The 26,695-nt window shown below is 47.7% G+C and overlaps 1 protein-coding gene across 1 annotated transcript in view; it reads right to left on the bottom strand.

Annotated features, from left to right (window-relative positions):
* Positions 1 to 26,695, bottom strand: part of slit1b (slit homolog 1b) — a gene marked incomplete at both ends in the record, with an annotated part of 152,810 nt that overhangs the window by 75,611 nt on the left and 50,504 nt on the right. The window lies entirely within an intron of this gene.

The following is a 26,695-nucleotide window of genomic DNA, read 5'->3' as shown; positions in this document are numbered from 1 at the left end:
ACGGGAGATTCTCATGGTGATGAGGTGGAATGGGAGATTCTCATGGTGATGAGGTGGAACGGGAGATTCTCATGGTGATGAGGTGGAATGGGAGATTCTCATGTTGATCAGGTGGAACGGGAGATTCTCATGGTGATGAGGTGGAATGGGAGATTCTCATCGTGATGAGGTGGAACGTGAGATTCTCATGGTCATGAGGTGGAACGGGAGATTCTCGTAGTGATGAGGTGGAACATGAGATTTTCATCATGATGAGGTGGAACGGGAGATTCCCATCTTGATGAGGTGGGATGGGAGATTCTCATCATGATGTGGTGAAACAGGAGATTCTCATCATGATGTGGTGAAACGGGAGATTCTCATGTTGATCAGGTGGAACGGGAAATTCTCATGTTGATCAGGTGGAACGGGAGATTTTCATGGTGATGAGGTGAAACGGGAGATTGTCATGGTGATGAGGTGGAACGGGAGATTTTCATAGTGGTGAGGTGGAACGTGAGATTTTCATCATGATGAGGTGGAACGGGAGATTCTCATGGTGAAGAGGTGGATGGGATGATTCTCATGGTGATCAGGTGGAACGGGAGATTCTCATGGTGATGAGGTGAAACGGGAGATTCTCATGTTAATCAGGTGGAACGTGAGATTCTCATGTTGATCAGGTGGAACGGGAGATTCTCATTGTGATGAGGTGGAACGTGAGATTCTCATGGTCATGAGGTGGAACGGGAGATTCTCTTGGTGGTGAGTTGGAACGTGAGATTTTCATCATGATGAGGTGGAACGGAAGATTCTCATCATGATGAGGTGGAACGGGAGATTCTCATGGTGATGAGGTGGAATGGGAGATTTTCATCGTGATGAGGTGTAACGGAAGATTCTCATCATGATGAGATGTAACGGGAGATTCTCATCATGATGAGGTGGAACGGGAGATTGTCATGGTGATGGGGTGAAATCGGAGATTCTCATAGTGATTAGGTGGAATGGGAGATTCCCATCATGATGAGGTGGAATGGGAGATTCTCATGGTGATGAGGTGGGATGGGAGATTCTCATCATAATGTGGTGAAACGGGAGATTCTCATGTTGATCAGGCAGAACGGGAGATTCTCATCATGATGAGGTGGAAAGGGAGATTCTCTTCGTGATGAGGTGAAATGGGAGATTCTCATCATGATGAGGTCGAAGGGGAGATTCTCATGGTCATGAGGTGGAATGGGAGATTCTCATGGTGATGTGGTGGAACGGGAGATTCTCATGGTGATGAGGTGGAACGGGATATTCTCATGGTGATGAGGTGAAACTGGAAATTCTCATGGTGATGAGGTAGAACGGGAGATTCTCATCATGATGAGGTGGAACGGGAGATTCTCATTGTGATGACGTGGAACGGGAGATTCTCATGGTAATGAGGTGGAACGGAAGATTCTCATCTTGATGAGGTGAAACGGGAGATTCTCATCGTGATTACGTGAAACGGGAGATTCTCATGTTGATCAGGTGGAACTTGAGATTCTCATGGTCATGAGGTGGAACGAGAGATTCTCATAGTGATGAGGTGGAATGTGAGATTTTCATCATGATGAGGTGGAACGTGAGATTTTCATCATGATGAGGTGGAACGGGAGATTCCCATCTTGATGAGGTGGGATGGGAGATTCTCATTGTGATGTGGTGAAACGGGAGATTCTCATCATGATGTGTTGAAACGGGAGATTCTCATGTTGATCAGGTGGAACGGGAGATTCTCATGTTGATCAGGTGGAACGGGAGATTCTCATGGTGATGAGGTGGAACGGGAGATTCTCATGGTGATGAGGTGGAACGGGAGATTCTCATGGTCATGAGGTGGAACAGGAGATTCTCATAGTGATGAGATGGAACGGGAGATTTTCATCATGATGAGGTGGAACGGGAGATTCTCATAGTGATGAGGTGGAACGTGAGATTTTCATCATGATGAGGTGGAACGGGAGATTCTCATGGTGAAGAGGTGGAATGGGAGATTCTCATGTTGATCAGGTGGAACGGGAGATTCTCATGGTGATGAGGTGAAACGGGAGATTCTCATGTTGATCAGGTGGAATGTGAGATTCTCATGTTGATCAGGTGGAACGGGAGATTCTCATGTTGATCAGGTGGAACGGGAGATTCTCATGGTGATGAGGTGAAACGGGAGATTGTCATGGTGATGAGGTGGAACGGGAGATTCTCATAGTGATGAGGTGGAACGTGAGATTTTCATCATGATGAGGTGGAACGGGAGATTCTCATGGTGAAGAGGTGGAATGGGAGATTCTCATGGTGATCAGGTGGAACGGGAGATTTTCATCATGATGTGGTGGAACGGGAGATTCTCATCGTGATGAGGTGGAACATGAGATTCTCATGGTCATGAGGTGGAACGGGAGATTCTCATAGTGATGAGGTGGAACGTGAGATTTTCATCATGATGAGGTGGAACGGGAGATTCTCATAGTGATGAGTTGGAACTTGAGATTTTCATCATGATGAGGTGGAACGGGAGATTCCCATCTTGATGAGGTGGGATGGGAGATTCTCATTGTGATGTGGTGAAACGGGAGATTCTCATCGTGATGTGGTGAAACGGGAGATTCTCAAGGTGAAGAGGTGGAATGGGAGATTCTCATAGTGATGAGGTGGAACGTGAGATTTTCATCATGATGAGGTGGAATGGGAGATTCTCATGTTGATCAGGTGGAACGGGAGATTCTCATGGTCATGAGGTGAAACGGGAGATTCTCATGTTGATCAGGTGGAATGTGAGATTCTCATGTTGATCAGGTGGAACGGGAGATTCTCATGTTGATCAGGTGGAACGGGATATTCTCATGGTGATGAGGTGAAACGGGAGATTGTCATGGTGATGAGGTGGAACGGGAGATTCTCATAGTGATGAGGTGGAACGTGAGATTTTCATCATGATGAGGTGGAACGGGAGATTCTCATGGTGAAGAGGTGGAATGGGAGATTCTCATGGTGATCAGGTGGAACGGGAGATTTTCATCATGATGTGGTGGAACGGGAGATTCTCATCGTGATGAGGTGGAACATGAGATTCTCATGGTCATGAGGTGGAACGGGAGATTCTCATAGTGATGAGGTGGAACGTGAGATTTTAATCATGATGAGGTGGAACGGGAGATTCTCATAGTGATGAGGTGGAACTTGAGATTTTCATCATGATGAGGTGGAACGGGAGATTCCCATCTTGATGAGGTGGGATGGGAGATTCTCATTGTGATGTGGTGAAACGGGAGATTCTCATCATGATGTGGTGAAACGGGAGATTCTCATGGTGATGAGGTGGAACGTGAGATTTTCATCATGATGAGGTGGAACGGGAGATTCTCATGGTGAAGAGGTGGAATGGGAGATTCTCATGTTGATCAGGTGGAACGGGAGATTCTCATGGTGATGAGGTGAAACGGGAGATTCTCATGTTGATCAGGTGGAACGTGAGATTCTCATGTTGATCAGGTGGAACGGGAGATTCTCATGTTGATCAGGTGGAACGGGAGATTCTCATGGTGATGAGGTGAAACGGGAGATTGTCTTGGTGATGAGGTGGAACGGGAGATTCTCATCGTGATGAGGTGGAACGTGAGATTTTCATCATGATGAGGTGGAACGGGAGATTCTCATGGTGAAGAGGTGGAATGGGAGATTCTCATAGTGATGAGGTGGAACGTGAGATTTTCATCATTATGAGGTGGAACGGGAGATTCTCATAGTGATGAGGTGGAACGTGAGATTTTCATCATGATGAGGTGGAACGGGAGATTCTCATGGTGAAGAGGTGGAATGGGAGATTCTCATGGTGATCAGGTGGAACGGGAGATTTTCATCATGATGTGGTGGAACGGGAGATTCTCATCGTGATGAGGTGGAACATGAGATTCTCATGGTCATGAGGTGGAACGGGAGATTCTCATAGTGATGAGGTGGAACGTGAGATTTTCATCATGATGAGGTGGAACGGGAGATTCTCATAGTGATCAGGTGGAACGGGAGATTCTCATGGCGATGAGGTGAAACGGGAGATTCTCATGTTGATCAGGTGGAACGTGAGATTCTCATGTTGATCAGGTGGAACGGCAGATTCTCATGTTGATCAGGTGGAACGGGAGATTCTCATGGCGATGAGGTGAAACGGGAGATTGTCTTGGTGATGAGGTGGAACGGGAGATTCTCATAGTGATGAGGTGGAACGTGAGATTTTCATCATGATGAGGTGGAACGGGAGATTCTCATGGTGAAGAGGTGGAATGGGAGATTCTCATGGTGATCAGGTGGAACGGGAGATTCTCATGGTGATCAGGTGGAACGGGAGATTCTCATGTTAATCAGGTGGAACGTGAGATTCTCATGTTGATCAGGTGGAACGGGAGATTCTCATGGTCATGAGGTGGAACGGGAGATTCTCATAGTGATGAGGTGGAACTTGAGATTTTCATCATGATGAGGTGGAACGGGAGATTCCCATCTTGATGAGGTGGAACTTGAGATTCTCATGGTCATGAGGTGGAACGGGAGATTCTCATGGTGATGAGGTGGAATGGGAGATTCTCATGGTGATGAGGTGGAACGAGAGATTCTCATGGTGATGAGGTGAAACGGGAGATTCTCATGGTGATGAGGTGGAACGGGAGATTCTCGTGGTGATGAGGTAGAACGGGAGATTCTCATCATGATGAGGTGGAACGGGAGACTCATCATGATGAGGTGGAACGGGAGATTCTCCTCATGATGTGGTGAAACGGGAGATTCTCATCATGATGTGGTGAAACGGGAGATTCTCATCATGATGTGGTGAAACGGGAGATTCTCGTGGTGATGAGGTAGAACGGGAGATTCTCATCATGATGAGGTGGAACGGGAGACTCATCATGATGAGGTGGAACGGGAGACTCATCATGATGAGGTGGAACGGGAGATTCTCCTTGTGATGACATGGAACGGGAGATTCTCATGGTAATGAGGTGGAACGGAAGATTCTCATCTTGATGAGGTGAAACGGGACATTCTCATCGTGATTAGGTGAAACGGGAGATTCTCATGTTGATCAGGTGGAACGGGAATTTCTCATGTTGATCAGGTGGAACGGGAGATTCTCATGGTGATGAGGTGGAATGGGAGATTCTCATCGTGATGAGGTGGAACGGGAGATTCTCATGGTCATGAGGTGGAACGGGAGATTCTTATGGTGGTGAGGTGGAACGTGAGATTTTCCATCATGATGAGGTGGAACGGGAGATTCTCATGGTGATGAGGTGGAATGGGAGATTCTCATGGTGATGAGGTGGAACGGGAGATTCTCATGGTGATGAGGTGAAACGGGAGATTCTCATGGTGATGAGGTGGAACGGGAGATTCTCATCATGATGAGGTGGAACTTGAGATTCTCATGGTCATGAGGTGGAACGGGAGATTCTCATGGTGATGAGGTGGAATGGGAGATTCTCATGGTGATGAGGTGGAACGGGAGATTCTCATGGTGATGAGGTGAAACGGGAGATTCTCATGGTGATGACGTGGAACGGGAGATTCTCATCATGATGAGGTGGAACGGGATATTCTCATGGTAATGAGGTGAAACTGGAGATTCTCGTGGTGATGAGGTAGAACGGGAGATTCTCATCATGATGAGGTGGAACGGGAGACTCATCATGATGAGGTGGAATGGGAGATTCTCATGGTGAAGAGGTGGAATGGGAGATTCTCATGGTGATCAGGTGGAACGGGAGATTCTCATGGTGATGAGGTGGAATGGGAGATTTTCATCATGATGAGGTGGAACGGGAGAATCCCATCTTGATGAGGTGGAACTTGAGATTCTCATGGTGATGAGGTGGAACGGGAGATTCTCATCATGATGAGGTGGAACTTGAGATTCTCATGGTCATGAGGTGGAACGGGAGATTCTCATGGTGATGAGGTGGAATGGGAGATTCTCATGGTGATGAGGTGGAACGGGAGATTCTCATGGTGATGAGGTGAAACGGGAGATTCTCATGGTGATGACGTGGAACGGGAGATTCTCATCATGATGAGGTGGAACGGGATATTCTCATGGTAATGAGGTGAAACTGGAGATTCTCGTGGTGATGAGGTAGAACGGGAGATTCTCATCATGATAAGGTGGAACGGGAGACTCATCATGATGAGGTGGAATGGGAGATTCTCATGGTGAAGAGGTGGAATGGGAGATTCTCATGGTGATCAGGTGGAACGGGAGATTCTCATGGTGATGAGGTGGAATGGGAGATTTTCATCATGATGAGGTGGAACGGGAGAATCCCATTTTGATGAGGTGGAACTTGAGATTCTCATGGTCATGAGGTGGAACGGGAGATTCTCATGGTGATGAGGTGGAATGGGAGATTCTCATGGTGATGAGGTGGAACGGGAGATTCTCATGGTGATGAGGTGGAATGGGAGATTCTCATGTTGATCAGGTGGAACGGGAGATTCTCATGGTGATGAGGTGGAATGGGAGATTCTCATCGTGATGAGGTGGAACGTGAGATTCTCATGGTCATGAGGTGGAACGGGAGATTCTCGTAGTGATGAGGTGGAACATGAGATTTTCATCATGATGAGGTGGAACGGGAGATTCCCATCTTGATGAGGTGGGATGGGAGATTCTCATCATGATGTGGTGAAACAGGAGATTCTCATCATGATGTGGTGAAACGGGAGATTCTCATGTTGATCAGGTGGAACGGGAAATTCTCATGTTGATCAGGTGGAACGGGAGATTTTCATGGTGATGAGGTGAAACGGGAGATTGTCATGGTGATGAGGTGGAACGGGAGATTTTCATAGTGGTGAGGTGGAACGTGAGATTTTCATCATGATGAGGTGGAACGGGAGATTCTCATGGTGAAGAGGTGGATGGGATGATTCTCATGGTGATCAGGTGGAACGGGAGATTCTCATGGTGATGAGGTGAAACGGGAGATTCTCATGTTAATCAGGTGGAACGTGAGATTCTCATGTTGATCAGGTGGAACGGGAGATTCTCATTGTGATGAGGTGGAACGTGAGATTCTCATGGTCATGAGGTGGAACGGGAGATTCTCTTGGTGGTGAGTTGGAACGTGAGATTTTCATCATGATGAGGTGGAACGGGAGATTCTCATGGTGATGAGGTGGAATGGGTGATTCTCATGGTGATGAGGTGGAACGGGAGATTCTCATCGTGATGAGGTGGAACGTGAGATTCTCATGGTCATGAGGTGGAACGGGAGATTCTCGTAGTGATGAGGTGGAACATGAGATTTTCATCATGATGAGGTGGAACGGGAGATTCCCATCTTGATGAGGTGGGATGGGAGATTCTCATCATGATGTGTTGAAACGGGAGATTCTCATCATGATGTGGTGAAACGGGAGATTCTCATGTTGATCAGGTGGAACGGGAAATTCTCATGTTGATCAGGTGGAACGGGAGATTTTCATGGTGATGAGGTGAAACGGGAGATTGTCATGGTGATGAGGTGGAACGGGAGATTTTCATAGTGGTGAGGTGGAACGTGAGATTTTCATCATGATGAGGTGGAACGGGAGATTCTCATGGTGAAGAGGTGGATGGGGTGATTCTCATGGTGATCAGGTGGAACGGGAGATTCTCATGGTGATGAGGTGAAACGGGAGATTCTCATGTTAATCAGGTGGAACGTGAGATTCTCATGTTGATCAGGTGGAACGGGAGATTCTCATTGTGATTAGGTGGAACGTGAGATTCTCATGGTCATGAGGTGGAACGGGAGATTCTCTTGGTGGTGAGTTGGAGCGTGAGATTTTCATCATGATGAGGTGGAACGGGAGATTCTCATGGTGATGAGGTGGAATGGGTGATTCTCATGGTGATGAGGTGGAACGGGAGATTCTCATGGTGATGAGGTGAAACGGGAGATTCTCATGGTGATGAGGTGGAACGGGAGATTCTCATCATGATGAGGTGGAACGGGAGATTCCCATCTTGATGAGGTGGGAAGGGAGATTGTCATCATGATGTGGTGAAACGGGAGATTCTCATCATGATGTGGTGAAACGGGAGATTCTCATGTTGATCAGGTGGAACGGGAGATTCTCATCATGATGAGGTGGAACGGGAGATTCCCATCTTGATGAGGTGGGATGGGAGATTCTCATCATGATGTGGTGAAACGGGAGATTCTCATGTTGATCAGGTGGAACGGGAGATTCTCATGTTGATCAGGTGGAACGGGAGATTCTCATGGTGATGAGGTGGAATGGGAGATTCTCATGGTGATCAGGTGGAACGGGAGATTTTCATCATGATGTGGTGGAACGGGAGATTCTCATCGTGATGAGGTGGAACATGAGATTCTCATGGTCATGAGGTGGAACGGGAGATTCTCATAGTGATGAGGTGGAACTTGAGATTTTTATCATGATGAGGTGGAACGGGAGATTCCCATCTTGATGAGGTGGGATGGGAGATTCTCATTGTGATGTGGTGAAACGGGAGATTCTCATCATGATGTGGTGAAACGGGAGATTCTCATGTTGCTCAGGTGGAACGGGAGATTCTCATGTTGATCAGGTGGAACGGGAGATTCTCATGGTGATGAGGTGGAACGGGAGATTCTCATAGTGATGAGGTGGAACGGGAGATTTTCATCATGATGAGGTGGAACGGGAGATTCTCATGGTGAAGAGGTGGAATGGGAGATTCTCATGTTGATCAGGTGGAACGGGAGATTCTCATGGTGATGAGGTGAAACGGGAGATTCTCATGTTGATCAGGTGGAACGTGAGATTGTCATGTTGATCAGGTGGAACGGGAGATTCTCATGTTGATCAGGTGGAACGGGAGATTCTCATGGTGATGAGGTGAAACGGGAGGTTGTCTTGGTGATGAGGTGGAACGGGAGATTCTGATAGTGATGAGGTGGAACGTGAGATTTTCATCATGATGAGGTGGAACGGGAGATTCTCATGGTGAAGAGGTGGAATGGGAGATTCTCATGGTGATCAGGTGGAACGGGAGATTCTCATGGTGATGAGGTGGAACGGGAGATTCCCATGTTAATCAGGTGGAACGTGAGATTCTCATGTTGATCAGGTGGAACGGGAGATTCTCATGGTCATGAGGTGGAACGGGAGATTCTCTTGGTGGTGAGGTGGAATGGGAGATTCTCATGGTGATGAGGTGGAACGGGAGATTCTCATGGTGATGAGGTGAAACGGGAGATTCTCATGGTGATGAGGTGGGACGGGAGATTCTCATCATGATGAGGTGGAACTTGAGATTCTCATGGTCATGAGGTGGAACGGGAGATTCTCATGGTGATGAGGTGGAACGGGAGATTCTCATGGTGATGAGGTGGAATGGGAGATTCTCATGGTGATGAGGTGGTACGGGAGATTCTCATGGTGATGAGGTGAAACGGGAGATTCTCATGGTGATGAGGTGGAACGGGAGATTCTCATGGTGATGAGGTGGAACAGGAGATTCTCATCATGATGAGGTGGAACGGGATATTCTCATGGTGATGAGGTGAAACTGGAGATTCTCGTGGTGATGAGGTAGAACGGGAGATTCTCATCATGATGAGGTGGAACGGGAGACTCATCATGATGAGGTGGAACGGGAGACTCATCATGATGAGGTGGAACGGGAGATTCTCCTTGTGATGACATGGAACGGGAGATTCTCATGGTAATGAGGTGGAACGTGAGATTCTCATCTTGATGAGGTGGAATGGGAGATTCTCATCGTGATGAGGTGGAACGTGAGATTTTCATGGTCATGAGGTGGAACGGGAGATTCTCGTAGTGATGAGGTGGAACGTGAGATTTTCATCATGATGAGGTGGAACGGGAGATTCCCATCTTGATGAGGTGGGATGGGAGATTCTCATCATGATGTGGTGAAACGGGAGATTCTCATCATGATGTGGTGAAACGGGAGATTCTCATGTTGATCAGGTGGAACGGGAGATTCTCATGTTGATCAGGTGGAACGGGAGATTCTCATGGTGATGAGGTGGAACGGGAGATTCTCATGGTCATGAGGTGGAACGGGAGATTCTCATGGTGGTGAGGTGGAACGTGAGATTTTCATCATGATGAGGTGGAACGGGATATTCTCATGGTGATGAGGTGGAACGGGAGATTCTCATGGTGATGAGGTGAAACGGGAGATTCTCATGGTGATGAGGTGGAACGGGGGATTCTCATCATGATGAGGTGGAACTTGAGATTCTCATGGTGATGAGGTGGAATGGGAGATTCTCATGGTGATGAGGTGGAACGGGAGATTCTCATGGTGATGAGGTGGAATGGGAGATTCTCATGGTGATGAGGTGGAACGGGAGATTCTCATCATGATGACATGGAACGGGAGATTCTCATGGTAATGAGGTGGAACGGAAGATTCTCATCTTGATGAGGTGAAACGGGACATTCTCATCGTGATTAGGTGAAACGGGAGATTCTCATGTTGATCAGGTGGAACGGGATATTCTCATGGTGATGAGGTGAAACTGGAGATTCTCGTGGTGATGAGGTAGAACGGGAGATTCTCATCATGATGAGGTGGAACGGGAGACTCATCATGATGAGGTGGAACGGGAGATTCTCCTTGTGATGACATGGAACGGGAGATTCTCATGGTAATGAGGTGGAACGGAAGATTCTCATCTTGATGAGGTGGAATGGGAGATTCTCATCGTGATGAGGTGGAACGTGAGATTTTCATGGTCATGAGGTGGAACGGGAGATTCTCGTAGTGATGAGGTGGAACGTGAGATTTTCATGGTCATGAGGTGGAACGGGAGATTCCCATCTTGATGAGGTGGGATGAGAGATTCTCATCATGATGTGGTGAAACGGGAGATTCTCATCATGATGTGGTGAAACGGGAGATTCTCATGTTGATCAGGTGGAACGGGAGATTCTCATGTTGATCAGGTGGAACGGGAGATTCTCATGGTGATGAGGTGGAACGGGAGATTCTCATGGTCATGAGGTGGAACGGGAGATTCTCATGGAGGTGAGGTGGAACGTGAGATTTTCATCATGATGAGGTGGAACGGGAGATTCTCATGGTGATGAGGTGGAATGGGAGATTCTCATGGTGATGAGGTGGAACGGGAGATTCTCATGGTGATGAGGTGAAACGGGAGATTCTCATGGTGATGAGGTGGAACGGGAGATTCTCATCATGATGAGGTGGAACTTGAGATTCTCATGGTCATGAGGTGGAACGGGAGATTCTCATGGTGATGAGGTGGAATGGGAGATTCTCATGGTGATGAGGTGGAACGGGAGATTCTCATGGTGATGAGGTGAAACGGGAGATTCTCATGGTGATGAGGTGGAACGGGAGATTCTCATCATGATGAGGTGGAACTTGAGATTCTCATGGTCATGAGGTGGAACGGGAGATTCTCATGGTGATGAGGTGGAATGGGAGATTCTCATGGTGATGAGGTGGAACGGGAGATTCTCATGGTGATGAGGTGAAACGGGAGATTCTCATGGTGATGAGGTGGAACGGGAGATTCTCATCATGATGAGGTGGAACTTGAGATTCTCATGGTCATGAGGTGGAACGGGAGATTCTCATGGTGATGAGGTGGAATGGGAGATTCTCATGGTGATGAGGTGGAACGGGAGATTCTCATGGTGATGAGGTGAAACTGGAGATTCTCGTGGTGAAGAGGTAGAACGGGAGATTCTCATCATGATGAGGTGGAACGGGAGACTCATCATGATGAGGTGGAACGGGAGATTCTCCTTGTGATGACATGGAACGGGAGATTCTCATGGTGATGAGGTGGAACGGAAGATTCTCATCTTGATGAGGTGGAATGGGAGATTCTCATCGTGATGAGGTGGAACGTGAGATTTTCATGGTCATGAGGTGGAACGGGAGATTCTCGTAGTGATGAGGTGGAACGTGAGATTTTCATGGTCATGAGGTGGAACGGGAGATTCCCATCTTGATGAGGTGGGATGAGAGATTCTCATCATGATGTGGTGAAACGGGAGATTCTCATCATGATGTGGTGAAACGGGAGATTCTCATGTTGATCAGGTGGAACGGGAGATTCTCATGTTGATCAGGTGGAACGGGAGATTCTCATGGTGATGAGGTGGAACGGGAGATTCTCATGGTCATGAGGTGGAACGGGAGATTCTCATGGAGGTGAGGTGGAACGTGAGATTTTCATCATGATGAGGTGGAACGGGAGATTCTCATGGTGATGAGGTGGAATGGGAGATTCTCATGGTGATGAGGTGGAACGGGAGATTCTCATGGTGATGAGGTGAAACGGGAGATTCTCATGGTGATGAGGTGGAACGGGAGATTCTCATCATGATGAGGTGGAACTTGAGATTCTCATGGTCATGAGGTGGAACGGGAGATTCTCATGGTGATGAGGTGGAATGGGAGATTCTCATGGTGATGAGGTGGAACGGGAGATTCTCATCATGATGAGGTGGAACTTGAGATTCTCATGGTCATGAGGTGGAACGGGAGATTCTCAGGGTGATGAGGTGGAATGGGAGATTCTCATGGTGATGAGGTGGAACGGGAGATTCTCATCATGATGACATGGAACGGGAGATTCTCATGGTAATGAGGTGGAACGGAAGATTCTCGTGGTGATGAGGTAGAACGGGAGATTCTCATCATGATGAGGTGGAACGGGAGACTCATCATGATGAGGTGGAACGGGAGATTCTCCTTGTGATGACATGGAACGGGAGATTCTCATGGTAATGAGGTGGAACGGAAGATTCTCATCTTGATGAGGTGGAATGGGAGATTCTCATCGTGATGAGGTGGAACGTGAGATTTTCATGGTCATGAGGTGGAACGGGAGATTCTCGTAGTGATGAGGTGGAACGTGAGATTTTCATGGTCATGAGGTGGAACGGGAGATTCCCATCTTGATGAGGTGGGATGAGAGATTCTCATCATGATGTGGTGAAACGGGAGATTCTCATCATGATGTGGTGAAACGGGAGATTCTCATGTTGATCAGGTGGAACGGGAGATTCTCATGTTGATCAGGTGGAACGGGAGATTCTCATGGTGATGAGGTGGAACGGGAGATTCTCATGGTCATGAGGTGGAACGGGAGATTCTCATGGTGATGAGGTGGAACGGGAGATTCTCATCATGATGAGGTGGAACTTGAGATTCTCATGGTCATGAGGTGGAACGGGAGATTCTCATGGTGATGAGGTGGAATGGGAGATTCTCATGGTGATGAGGTGGAACGGGAGATTCTCATGGTGATGAGGTGAAACGGGAGATTCTCATGGTGATGAGGTGGAACGGGAGATTCTCATCATGATGAGGTGGAACTTGAGATTCTCATGGTCATGAGGTGGAACGGGAGATTCTCAGGGTGATGAGGTGGAATGGGAGATTCTCATGGTGATGAGGTGGAACGGGAGATTCTCATCATGATGACATGGAACGGGAGATTCTCATGGTAATGAGGTGGAACGGAAGATTCTCATCTTGATGAGCTGAAACGGGACATTCTCATCGTGATTAGGTGAAACGGGAGATTCTCATGTTGATCAGGTGGAACGGGAGATTCTCATGTTGATCAGGTGGAACGGGAGATTTTCATCATGATGAGGTGGAACGGGAGATTCCCATCTTGATGAGCTGGGATGGGAGATTCTCATAATGATGTGGTGAAACGGGAGATTCTCATGTTGATCAGGTGGAACGGGAAATTCTCATGTTGATCAGGTGGAACGGGAGATTCTCATGGTGATAAGGTGGAATGGGAGATTCTCATCGTGATGAGGTGGAACGTGAGATTTTCATGGTCATGAGGTGGAACGGGAGATTCTCGTAGTGATGAGGTGGAACGTGAGATTTTCATCATGATGAGGTGGAACGGGAGATTCCCATCTTGATGAGGTGGGATGGGAGATTCTCATCATGATGTGGTGAAACGGGAGATTCTCATCATGATGTGGTGAAACGGGAGATTCTCATGTTGATCAGGTGGAACGGGAGATTCTCATGTTGATCAGGTGGAACGGGAGATTCTCATGGTCATGAGGTGGAACGGGAGATTCTCGTAGTGATGAGGTGGAACGTGAGATTCTCATGGTGATGAGGTGGAACGGGAGATTCTCATGGTGATGAGGTGAAACGGGAGATTCTCATGGTGATGAGGTGGAACAGGAGATTCTCATCATGATGAGGTGGAACGGGAATTCTCATGGTGATGAGGTGAAACTGGAGATTCTCGTGGTGATGAGGTAGAACGGGAGATTCTCATCATGATGAGGTGGAACGGGAGACTCATCATGATGAGGTGGAACGGGAGACTCATCATGATGAGGTGGGATGGGAGATTCTCATTGTGATGTGGTGAAACGGGAGATTCTCATCATGATGTGGTGAAACGGGAGATTCTCATGTTGATCAGGTGGAACGGGAGATTCTCATGTTGATCAGGTGGAACGGGAGATTCTCATGGTGATGAGGTGGAACGGGAGATTCTCATAGTGATGAGGTGGAACGGGAGATTTTCATCATGATGAGGTGGAACGGGAGATTCTCATGGTGAAGAGGTGGAATGGGAGATTCTCATGTTGATCAGGTGGAACGTGAGATTGTCATGTTGATCAGGTGGAACGGGAGATTCTCATGTTGATCAGGTGGAACGGGAGATTCTCATGGTGATGAGGTGAAACGGGAGGTTGTCTTGGTGATGAGGTGGAACGGGAGATTCTCATAGTGATGAGGTGGAACGTGAGATTTTCATCATGATGAGGTGGAACGGGAGATTCTCATGGTGAAGAGGTGGAATGGGAGATTCTCATGGTGATCAGGTGGAACGGGAGATTCTCATGGTGATGAGGTGGAACGGGAGATTCCCATGTTAATCAGGTGGAACGTGAGATTCTCATGTTGATCAGGTGGAACGGGAGATTCTCATGGTCATGAGGTGGAACGGGAGATTCTCTTGGTGGTGAGGTGGAACGTGAGATTTTCATCATGATGAGGTGGAACGGGTGATTCTCATGGTGATGAGGTGGAATGGGAGATTCTCATGGTGATGAGGTGGAACGGGAGATTCTCATGGTGATGAGGTGAAACGGGAGATTCTCATGGTGATGAGGTGGAACGGGAGATTCTCATCATGATGAGGTGGAACTTGAGATTCTCATGGTCATGAGGTGGAACGGGAGATTCTCATGGTGATGAGGTGGAACGGGAGATTCTCATGGTGATGAGGTGGAATGGGAGATTCTCATGGTGATGAGGTGGAACGGGAGATTCTCATGGTCATGAGGTGAAACGGGAGATTCTCATGGTGATGAGGTGGAACGGGAGATTCTCATGGTGATGAGGTGGAACAGGAGATTCTCATCATGATGACGTGGAACGGGATATTCTCATGGTGATGAGGTGAAACTGGAGATTCTCGTGGTGATGAGGTAGAACGGGAGATTCTCATCATGATGAGGTGGAACGGGAGACTCATCATGATGAGGTGGAACGGGAGACTCATCATGATGAGGTGGAACGGGAGATTCTCCTTGTGATGACATGGAACGGGAGATTCTCATGGTAATGAGGTGGAACGTGAGATTCTCATCTTGATGAGGTGGAATGGGAGATTCTCATCGTGATGAGGTGGAACGTGAGATTTTCATGGTCATGAGGTGGAACGGGAGATTCTCGTAGTGATGAGGTGGAACGTGAGATTTTCATCATGATGAGGTGGAACGGGAGATTCCCATCTTGATGAGGTGGGATGGGAGATTCTCATCATGATGTGGTGAAACGGGAGATTCTCATCATGATGTGGTGAAACGGGAGATTCTCATGTTGATCAGGTGGAACAGGAGATTCTCATGTTGATCAGGTGGAACGGGAGATTCTCATGGTGATGAGGTGGAACGGGAGATTCTCATGGTCATGAGGTGGAACGGGAGATTCTCATGGTGGTGAGGTGGAACGTGAGATTTTCATCATGAGGTGGAACGGGATATTCTCATGGTGATGAGGTGGAATGGGAGATTCTCATGGTGATGAGGTGGAACGGGAGATTCTCATGGTGATGAGGTGAAACGGGAGATTCTCATGGTGATGAGGTGGAATGGGAGATTCTCATGGTGATGTGGTGAAACGGGAGATTCTCATGTTGATCAGGTGGAACGGGAGATTCTCATCATGATGAGGTGGAACGGGAGATTCCCATCTTGATGAGGTGGGATGGGAGATTCTCATCATGATGTGGTGAAACGGGAGATTCTCATCATGATGTGGTGAAACGGGAGATTCTCATGTTGATCAGGTGGAACGGGAGATTCTCATGTTGATCAGGTGAAACGGGAGATTCTCATCATGATGTGGTGAAACGGGAGATTCTCATGTTGATCAGGTGGAACGGGAGATTCTCATCATGATGAGGTGGAACGGGAGATTCCCATCTTGATGAGGTGGGATGGGAGATTCTCATCATGATGTGGTGAAACGGGAGATTCTCATCATGATGTGGTGAAACGGGAGATTCTCATGTTGATCAGGTGGAACGGGAGATTCTCATGTTGATCAGGTGGAACGGGAGATTCTCATGGTGATGAGGTGGAATGGGAGATTCTCATGGTGATCAGGTGGAACGGGAGATTTTCATCATGATATGGTGGAACGGGAGATTCTCATCGTGATGAGGTGGAACATGAGATTCTCATGGTGATGAGGTGGAACGGGAGATTCTCATAGTGATGAGGTGGAACGTGAGATTTTCATCATGATGAGGTGGAACGGGAGATTCTCATAGTGATGAGGTGGAACTTGAGATTTTTATCATGATGAGGTGGAACGGGAGATTCCCATCTTGATGAGGTGGGATGGGAGATTCTCATTGTGATGTGGTGAAACGGGAGATTCTCATCATGATGTGGTGAAACGGGAGATTCTCATGTTGATCAGGTGGAACGGGAGATTCTCATGTTGATCAGGTGGAACGGGAGATTCTCATGGTGATGAGGTGGAACGGGAGATTCTCATAGTGATGAGGTGGAACGGGAGATTTTCATCATGATGAGGTGGAACGGGAGATTCTCATGGTGAAGAGGTGGAATGGGAGATTCTCATGTTGATCAGGTGGAACGGGAGATTCTCATGGTGATGAGGTGAAACGGGAGATTCTCATGTTGATCAGGTGGAACGTGAGATTGTCATGTTGATCAGGTGGAACGGGAGATTCTCATGTTGATCAGGTGGAACGGGAGATTCTCATGGTGATGAGGTGAAACGGGAGGTTGTCTTGGTGATGAGGTGGAACGGGAGATTCTCATAGTGATGAGGTGGAACGTGAGATTTTCATCATGATGAGGTGGAACGGGAGATTCTCATGGTGAAGAGGTGGAATGGGAGATTCTCATGTTGATCAGGTGGAACGGGAGATTTTCATCATGATATGGTGGAACGGGAGATTCTCATCGTGATGAGGTGGAACATGAGATTCTCATGGTCATGAGGTGGAACGGGAGATTCTCATAGTGATGAGGTGGAACGTGAGATTTTCATCATGATGAGGTGGAACGGGAGATTCTCATAGTGATGAGGTGGAACTTGAGATTTTTATCATGATGAGGTGGAACGGGAGATTCCCATCTTGATGAGGTGGGATGGGAGATTCTCATTGTGATGTGGTGAAACGGGAGATTCTCATCATGATGTGGTGAAACGGGAGATTCTCATGTTGATCAGGTGGAACGGGAGATTCTCATGTTGATCAGGTGGAACGGGAGATTCTCATGGTGATGAGGTGGAACGGGAGATTCTCATAGTGATGAGGTGGAACGTGAGATTTTCATCATGATGAGGTGGAACGGGAGATTCTCATGGTGAAGAGGTGGAATGGGAGATTCTCATGTTGATCAGGTGGAACGGGAGATTCTCATGGTGATGAGGTGAAACGGGAGATTCTCATGTTGATCAGGTGGAACGTGAGATTGTCATGTTGATCAGGTGGAACGGGAGATTCTCATGTTGATCAGGTGGAACGGGAGATTCTCATGGTGATGAGGTGAAACGGGAGGTTGTCTTGGTGATGAGGTGGAACGGGAGATTCTGATAGTGATGAGGTGGAACGTGAGATTTTCATCATGATGAGGTGGAACGGGAGATTCTCATGGTGAAGAGGTGGAATGGGAGATTCTCATGGTGATCAGGTGGAACGGGAGATTCTCATGGTGATGAGGTGGAACGGGAGATTCCCATGTTAATCAGGTGGAACATGAGATTCTCATGTTGATCAGGTGGAACAGGAGATTCTCATGGTCATGAGGTGGAACGGGAGATTCTCTTGGTGGTGAGGTGGAACGTGAGATTTTCATCATGATGAGGTGGAACGGGTGATTCTCATGGTGATGAGGTGGAATGGGAGATTCTCATGGTGATGAGGTGGAACGGGAGATTCTCATGGTGATGAGGTGAAACGGGAGATTCTCATGGTGATGAGGTGGAACGGGAGATTCTCATCATGATGAGGTGGAACTTGAGATTCTCATTGTCATGAGGTGGAACGGGAGATTCTCATGGTGATGAGGTGGAACGGGAGATTCTCATGGTGATGAGGTGGAACGGGAGATTCTCATGGTGATGAGGTGGAACGGGAGATTCTCATGGTGATGAGGTGAAACGGGAGATTCTCATGGTGATGAGGTGGAACGGGAGATTCTCATGGTGATGAGGTGGAACAGGAGATTCTCATCATGATGAGGTGGAACGGGATATTCTCATGGTGATGAGGTGAAACTGGAGATTCTCGTGGTGATGAGGTAGAACGGGAGATTCTCATCATGATGAGGTGGAACGAGAGACTCATCATGATGAGGTGGAACGGGAGACTCATCATGATGAGGTGGAACGGGAGATTCTCCTTGTGATGACATGGAACGGGAGATTCTCATGGTAATGAGGTGGAACGGAAGATTCTCATCTTGATGAGGTGGAATGGGAGATTCTCATCGTGATGAGGTGGAACGTGAGATTTTCATGGTCATGAGGTGGAACGGGAGATTCTCGTAGTGATGAGGTGGAACGTGAGATTTTCATCATGATGAGGTGGAACGGGAGATTCCCATCTTGATGAGGTGGGATGGGAGATTCTCATCATGATGTGGTGAAACGGGAGATTCTCATCATGATGTGGTGAAACGGGAGATTCTCATGTTGATCAGGTGGAACGGGAGATTCTCATGTTGATCAGGTGGAACGGGAGATTCTCATGGTGATAAGGTGGAACGGGAGATTCTCATGGTCATGAGGTGGAACGGGAGATTCTCATGGTGGTGAGGTGGAACGTGAGATTTTCATCATGATGAGGTGGAACGGGATATTCTCATGTTGATCAGGTGGAACGGGAGATTCTCATGGTGATGAGGTGAAACGGGAGATTCTCATGATGATCAGGTGGAACGTGAGATTGTCATGTTGATCAGGTGGAACGGGAGATTCTCATGTTGATCAGGTGGAACGGGAGATTCTCATGGTGATGAGGTGAAACGGGAGGTTGTCTTGGTGATGAGGTGGAACGGGAGATTCTCATAGTGATGAGGTGGAACGTGAGATTTTCATCATGATGAGGTGGAACGGGAGATTCTCATGGTGAAGAGGTGGAATGGGAGATTCTCATGGTGATCAGGTGGAACGGGAGATTCTCATGGTGATGAGGTGGAACGGGAGATTCCCATGTTAATCAGGTGGAACGTGAGATTCTCATGTTGATCAGGTGGAACAGGAGATTCTCATGGTCATGAGGTGGAACGGGAGATTCTCTTGGTGGTGAGGTGGAACGTGAGATTTTCATCATGATGAGGTGGAACGGGTGATTCTCATGGTGATGAGGTGGAATGGGAGATTCTCATGGTGATGAGGTGGAACGGGAGATTCTCATGGTGATGAGGTGAAACGGGAGATTCTCATGGTGATGAGGTGGAACGGGAGATTCTCATCATGATGAGGTGGAACTTGAGATTCTCATGGTCATGAGGTGGAACGGGAGATTCTCATGGTGATGAGGTGGAACGGGAGATTCTCATGGTGATGAGGTGGAATGGGAGATTCTCATGGTGATGAGGTGGAACGGGAGATTCTCATGGTGATGAGGTGAAACGGGAGATTCTCATGGTGATGAGGTGGAACGGGAGATTCTCATGGTGATGAGGTGGAACAGGAGATTCTCATCATGATGAGGTGGAACGGGATATTCTCATGGTGATGAGGTGAAACTGGAGATTCTCGTGGTGATGAGGTAGAACGGGAGATTCTCATCATGATGAGGTGGAACGGGAGACTCATCATGATGAGGTGGAACGGGAGACTCATCATGATGAGGTGGAACGGGAGACTCATCATGATGAGGTGGAACGGGAGATTCTCCTTGTGATGACATGGAACGGGAGATTCTCATGGTAATGAGGTGGAACGGAAGATTCTCATCTTGATGAGGTGGAATGGGAGATTCTCATCGTGATGAGGTGGAACGTGAGATTTTCATGGTCATGAGGTGGAACGGGAGATTCTCGTAGTGATGAGGTGGAACGTGAGATTTTCATCATGATGAGGTGGAACGGGAGATTCCCATCTTGATGAGGTGGGATGGGAGATTCTCATCATGATGTGGTGAAACGGGAGATTGTCATCATGATGTGGTGAAACGGGAGATTCTCATGTTGATCAGGTGGAACGGGAGATTCTCATGTTGATCAGGTGGAACGGGAGATTCTCATGGTGATGAGGTGGAACGGGAGATTCTCATGGTCATGAGGTCGAACGGGAGATTCTCATGGTGGTGAGGTGGAACGTGAGATTTTCATCATGATGAGGTGGAACGGGATATTCTCATGGTGATGAGGTGGAATGGGAGATTCTCATGGTGATGAGGTGGAACGGGAGATTCTCATGGTGATGAGGTGAAACGGGAGATTCTCATGGTGATGAGGTGGAACGGGAGATTCTCATCATGATGAGGTGGAACTTGAGATTCTCATGGTGATGAGGTGGAATGGGAGATTCTCATGGTGATGAGGTGGAACGGGAGATTCTCATGGTGATGAGGTGGAATGGGAGATTCTCATGGTGATGAGGTGGAACGGGAGATTCTCATCATGATGACATGGAACGGGAGATTCTCATGGTAATGAGGTGGAACGGAAGATTCTCATCTTGATGAGGTGAAACGGGACATTCTCATCGTGATTAGGTGAAACGGGAGATTCTCATGTTGATCAGGTGGAACGGGATATTCTCATGGTGATGAGGTGAAACTGGAGATTCTCGTGGTGATGAGGTAGAACGGGAGATTCTCATCATGATGAGGTGGAACGGGAGACTCATCATGATGAGGTGGAACGGGAGATTCTCCTTGTGATGACATGGAACGGGAGATTCTCCTTGTGATGACATGGAACGGGAGATTCTCATGGTAATGAGGTGGAACGGAAGATTCTCATCTTGATGAGGTGGAATGGGAGATTCTCATCGTGATGAGGTGGAACGTGAGATTTTCATGGTCATGAGGTGGAACGGGAGATTCTCGTAGTGATGAGGTGGAACGTGAGATTTTCATGGTCATGAGGTGGAACGGGAGATTCCCATCTTGATGAGGTGGGATGAGAGATTCTCATCATGATGTGGTGAAACGGGAGATTCTCATCATGATGTGGTGAAACGGGAGATTCTCATGTTGATCAGGTGGAACGGGAGATTCTCATGTTGATCAGGTGGAACGGGAGATTCTCATGGTGATGAGGTGGAACGGGAGATTCTCATGGTCATGAGGTGGAACGGGAGATTCTCATGGAGGTGAGGTGGAACGTGAGATTTTCATCATGATGAGGTGGAACGGGAGATTCTCATGGTGATGAGGTGGAATGGGAGATTCTCATGGTGATGAGGTGGAACGGGAGATTCTCATGGTGATGAGGTGAAACGGGAGATTCTCATGGTGATGAGGTGGAACGGGAGATTCTCATCATGATGAGGTGGAACTTGAGATTCTCATGGTCATGAGGTGGAACGGGAGATTCTCATGGTGATGAGGTGGAATGGGAGATTCTCATGGTGATGAGGTGGAACGGGAGATTCTCATGGTGATGAGGTGAAACGGGAGATTCTCATGGTGATGAGGTGGAACGGGAGATTCTCATCATGATGAGGTGGAACTTGAGATTCTCATGGTCATGAGGTGGAACGGGAGATTCTCATGGTGATGAGGTGGAATGGGAGATTCTCATGGTGATGAGGTGGAACGGGAGATTCTCATGGTGATGAGGTGAAACGGGAGATTCTCATGGTGATGAGGTGGAACGGGAGATTCTCATCATGATGAGGTGGAACTTGAGATTCTCATGGTCATGAGGTGGAACGGGAGATTCTCATGGTGATGAGGTGGAATGGGAGATTCTCATGGTGATGAGGTGGAACGGGAGATTCTCATGGTGATGAGGTGAAACGGGAGATTCTCATGGTGATGAGGTGGAACGGGAGATTCTCATCATGATGAGGTGGAACTTGAGATTCTCATGGTCATGAGGTGGAACGGGAGATTCTCATGGTGATGAGGTGGAATGGGAGATTCTCATGGTGATGAGGTGGAACGGGAGATTCTCATCATGATGACATGGAACGGGAGATTCTCATGGTAATGAGGTGGAACGGAAGATTCTCATCTTGATGAGCTGAAACGGGACATTCTCATCGTGATTAGGTGAAACGGGAGATTCTCATGTTGATCAGGTGGAACGGGAGATTCTCATGTTGATCAGGTGGAACGGGAGATTTTCATCATGATGAGGTGGAACGGGAGATTCCCATCTTGATGAGCTGGGATGGGAGATTCTCATAATGATGTGGTGAAACGGGAGATTCTCATGTTGATCAGGTGGAACGGGAAATTCTCATGTTGATCAGGTGGAACGGGAGATTCTCATGGTGATAAGGTGGAATGGGAGATTCTCATCGTGATGAGGTGGAACGTGAGATTTTCATGGTCATGAGGTGGAACGGGAGATTCTCGTAGTGATGAGGTGGAACGTGAGATTTTCATCATGATGAGGTGGAACGGGAGATTCCCATCTTGATGAGGTGGGATGGGAGATTCTCATCATGATGTGGTGAAACGGGAGATTCTCATCATGATGTGGTGAAACGGGAGATTCTCATGTTGATCAGGTGGAACGGGAGATTCTCATGTTGATCAGGTGGAACGGGAGATTCTCATGGTCATGAGGTGGAACGGGAGATTCTCGTAGTGATGAGGTGGAACGTGAGATTCTCATCATGATGTGGTGAAACGGGAGATTCTCATCATGATGTGGTGAAACGGGAGATTCTCATGTTGATCAGGTGGAACGGGAGATTCTCATGTTGATCAGGTGGAACGGCAGATTCTCATGGTGATGAGGTGGAACGGGAGATTCTCATGGTGATGAGGTGGAATGGGAGATTCTCATGGTGATGAGGTGGAACGGGAGATTCTCATGGTGATGAGGTGAAACGGGAGATTCTCATGGTGATGAGGTGGAACAGGAGATTCTCATCATGATGAGGTGGAACGGGATATTCTCATGGTGATGAGGTGAAACTGGAGATTCTCGTGGTGATGAGGTAGAACGGGAGATTCTCATCATGATGAGGTGGAACGGGAGACTCATCATGATGAGGTGGAACGGGAGACTCATCATGATGAGGTGGGATGGGAGATTCTCATTGTGATGTGGTGAAACGGGAGATTCTCATCATGATGTGGTGAAACGGGAGATTCTCATGTTGATCAGGTGGAACGGGAGATTCTCATGTTGATCAGGTGGAACGGGAGATTCTCATGGTGATGAGGTGGAACGGGAGATTCTCATAGTGATGAGGTGGAACGGGAGATTTTCATCATGATGAGGTGGAACGGGAGATTCTCATGGTGAAGAGGTGGAATGGGAGATTCTCATGTTGATCAGGTGGAACGGGAGATTCTCATGTTGATCAGGTGGAACGGGAGATTCTCATGTTGATCAGGTGGAACGGGAGATTCTCGTGGTGATGAGGTAGAACGGGAGATTCTCATCATGATGAGGTGGAACGGGAGACTCATCATGATGAGGTGGAACGGGAGATTCTCCTTGTGATGACATGGAACGGGAGATTCTCATGGTCATGAGGTGGAACGGAAGATTCTCATCTTGATGAGGTGAAACGGGACATTCTCATCGTGATTAGGTGAAACGGGAGATTCTCATGTTGATCAGGTGGAACGGCAGATTCTCATGTTGATCAGGTGGAACGGGAGATTTTCATCATGATGAGGTGGAACGGGAGATTCCCATCTTGATGAGCTGGGATGGGAGATTCTCATAATGATGTGGTGAAACCGGAGATTCTCATGTTGATCAGGTGGAACGGGAAATTCTCATGTTGATCAGGTGGAACGGGAGATTCTCATGGTGATGAGGTGGAATGGGAGATTCTCATCGTGATGAGGTGGAACGTAAGATTCTCATGGTCATGAGGTGGAACGGGAGATTCTCGTAGTGATGAGGTGGAACGTGAGATTCTCATCATGATGTGGTGAAACGGGAGATTCTCATCATGATGTGGTGAAACGGGAGATTCTCATGTTGATCAGGTGGAACGGGAGATTCTCATGTTGATCAGGTGGAACGGGAGATTCTCATGGTGATGAGGTGGAACGGGAGATTCTCATCGTGATGAGGTGGAACGTGAGATTCTCATGGTCATGAGGTGGAACGGGAGATTCTCATAGTGATGAGGTGGAACGTGAGATTTTCATCATGATGAGGTGGAACGGGAGATTCCCATCTTGATGAGGTTGGATGGGAGATTCTCATCATGATGCGGTGAAACGGGAGATTCTCATCATGATGTGGTGAAACGGGAGATTCTCATGTTGATCAGGTGGAACGGGAGATTCTCATGGTGATGAGGTGGAACGTGAGATTCTCATGGTGATGAGGTGGAACGGGAGATTCTCATGGTCATGAGGTGGAACGGGAGATTCTCATAGTGATGAGGTGGAACGTGAGATTTTCATGTTGATCAGGTGGAACGGGAGATTCTCATCGTGATGAGGTGGAACGTGAGATTCTCATGGTCATGAGGTGGAACAGGAAATTCTCTTGGTGATGAGGTGGAATGTGAGATTTTCATCATGATGAGGTGGAACGGGAGATTCTCATGGTGATGAGGTGGAATGGGAGATTCTCATGGTGATGAGGTGAAATGGGAGATTCTCATGGTGATGAGGTGGAATGGGAGATTCCCATCATGATGAGGTGGAATGGGAGATTCTCATGGTGATGAGGTGGAATGGGAGATTCCCATCATGATGTGGTGGAACGGGAGATTCTCATGGTGATGAGGTGGAACGGGATATTCTCATGGTGATGAGGTGGAACGGGAGATTCTCATGGTCATGAGGTGGAACGTGAGATTTTCATCATGATGAGGTGGAACGGGAGATTCCCATCTTGATGAGGTGGGATGGGAGATTCTCATCATGATGAGGTGGAACGGGAGATTCTCATTGTGATGACGTGGAACCGGAGATTCTCATGGTAATGAGGTGGAACGGAAGATTCTCATCTTGATGAGGTGAAACGGGAGATTCTCATCGTGATTAGGTGAAACGGGAGATTTTCATGTTGATCAGGTGGAACGGCAGATTCTCATGTTGATCAGGTGGCACGGGAGATTTTCATCATGATGTTGTGGAACGGGAGATTCCCATCTTGATGAGGTGGGATGGGAGATTCTCATCATGATGTGGTGAAACGGGAGATTCTCATGTTGATCAGGTCGAACGGGAGATTCACATGGTGATGAGGTGAAATGGGAGATTCTCATGGCGATCAGATGGAATGGGAGATTCTCATCATGATGAGGTGGAACGGGAGATTCTCATGGTGATGAGGTGAAATGGGAGATTCTCATGGCGATGAGATGGAATGGGAGATTCCCATCATGATGAGGTCGAAGGGGAGATTCTCATGGTCATGAGGTGGAACGGGAGATTCTCATGGTGATGTGGTGGAACGGGAGATTCTCATGGTGATGAGGTGAAACTGGAGATTCTCATGGTGATGAGGTATAACGGGAGATTCTCATTGTGATGACGTGGAACGGGAGATTCTCATGGTAATGAGGTGGAACGGAAGATTCTCATCTTGATGAGGTGAAACGGGAGATTCTCATCGTGATTAGGTGAAACGGGAGATTCTCATGTTGATCAGGTGGAACGGGAGATTCACATGTTGATCAGGTGGAACGGGAGATTCTCATGGTGATGAGGTGAAACGGGAGATTCTCATGGTGACGAGGTGGAACGGGAGATTCTCATGGTGATGAGGTGGAACGTGAGATTTTCATCATGATGAGGTGGAACGGGAGATTCTCATGGTGATGAGGTGGAATGGGAGATTTTCATGGTGATGAGGTGGAATGGGAGATTCTCATGTTGATCAGGTGGAACGGGAGATTCTCATGTTGATCAGGTGGAACGGGAGATTCTCATTTTGATCAGGTGGAACGGGAGATGAGTGAAGAACTTTGTACATTTGTTTAGAAAGTTTATATAAATAAAGTTTTAATCGCGGAAGTACAGTGATGTTTTCACAAGCT

Source organism: Telmatherina bonti (assembly GCF_933228915.1).
Source record: "Telmatherina bonti genome assembly, chromosome: 3".
Taxonomy (NCBI): Eukaryota; Metazoa; Chordata; class Actinopteri; order Atheriniformes; family Telmatherinidae; genus Telmatherina; species Telmatherina bonti.
This window is presented reverse-complemented; position numbering and strand designations above follow the sequence as displayed.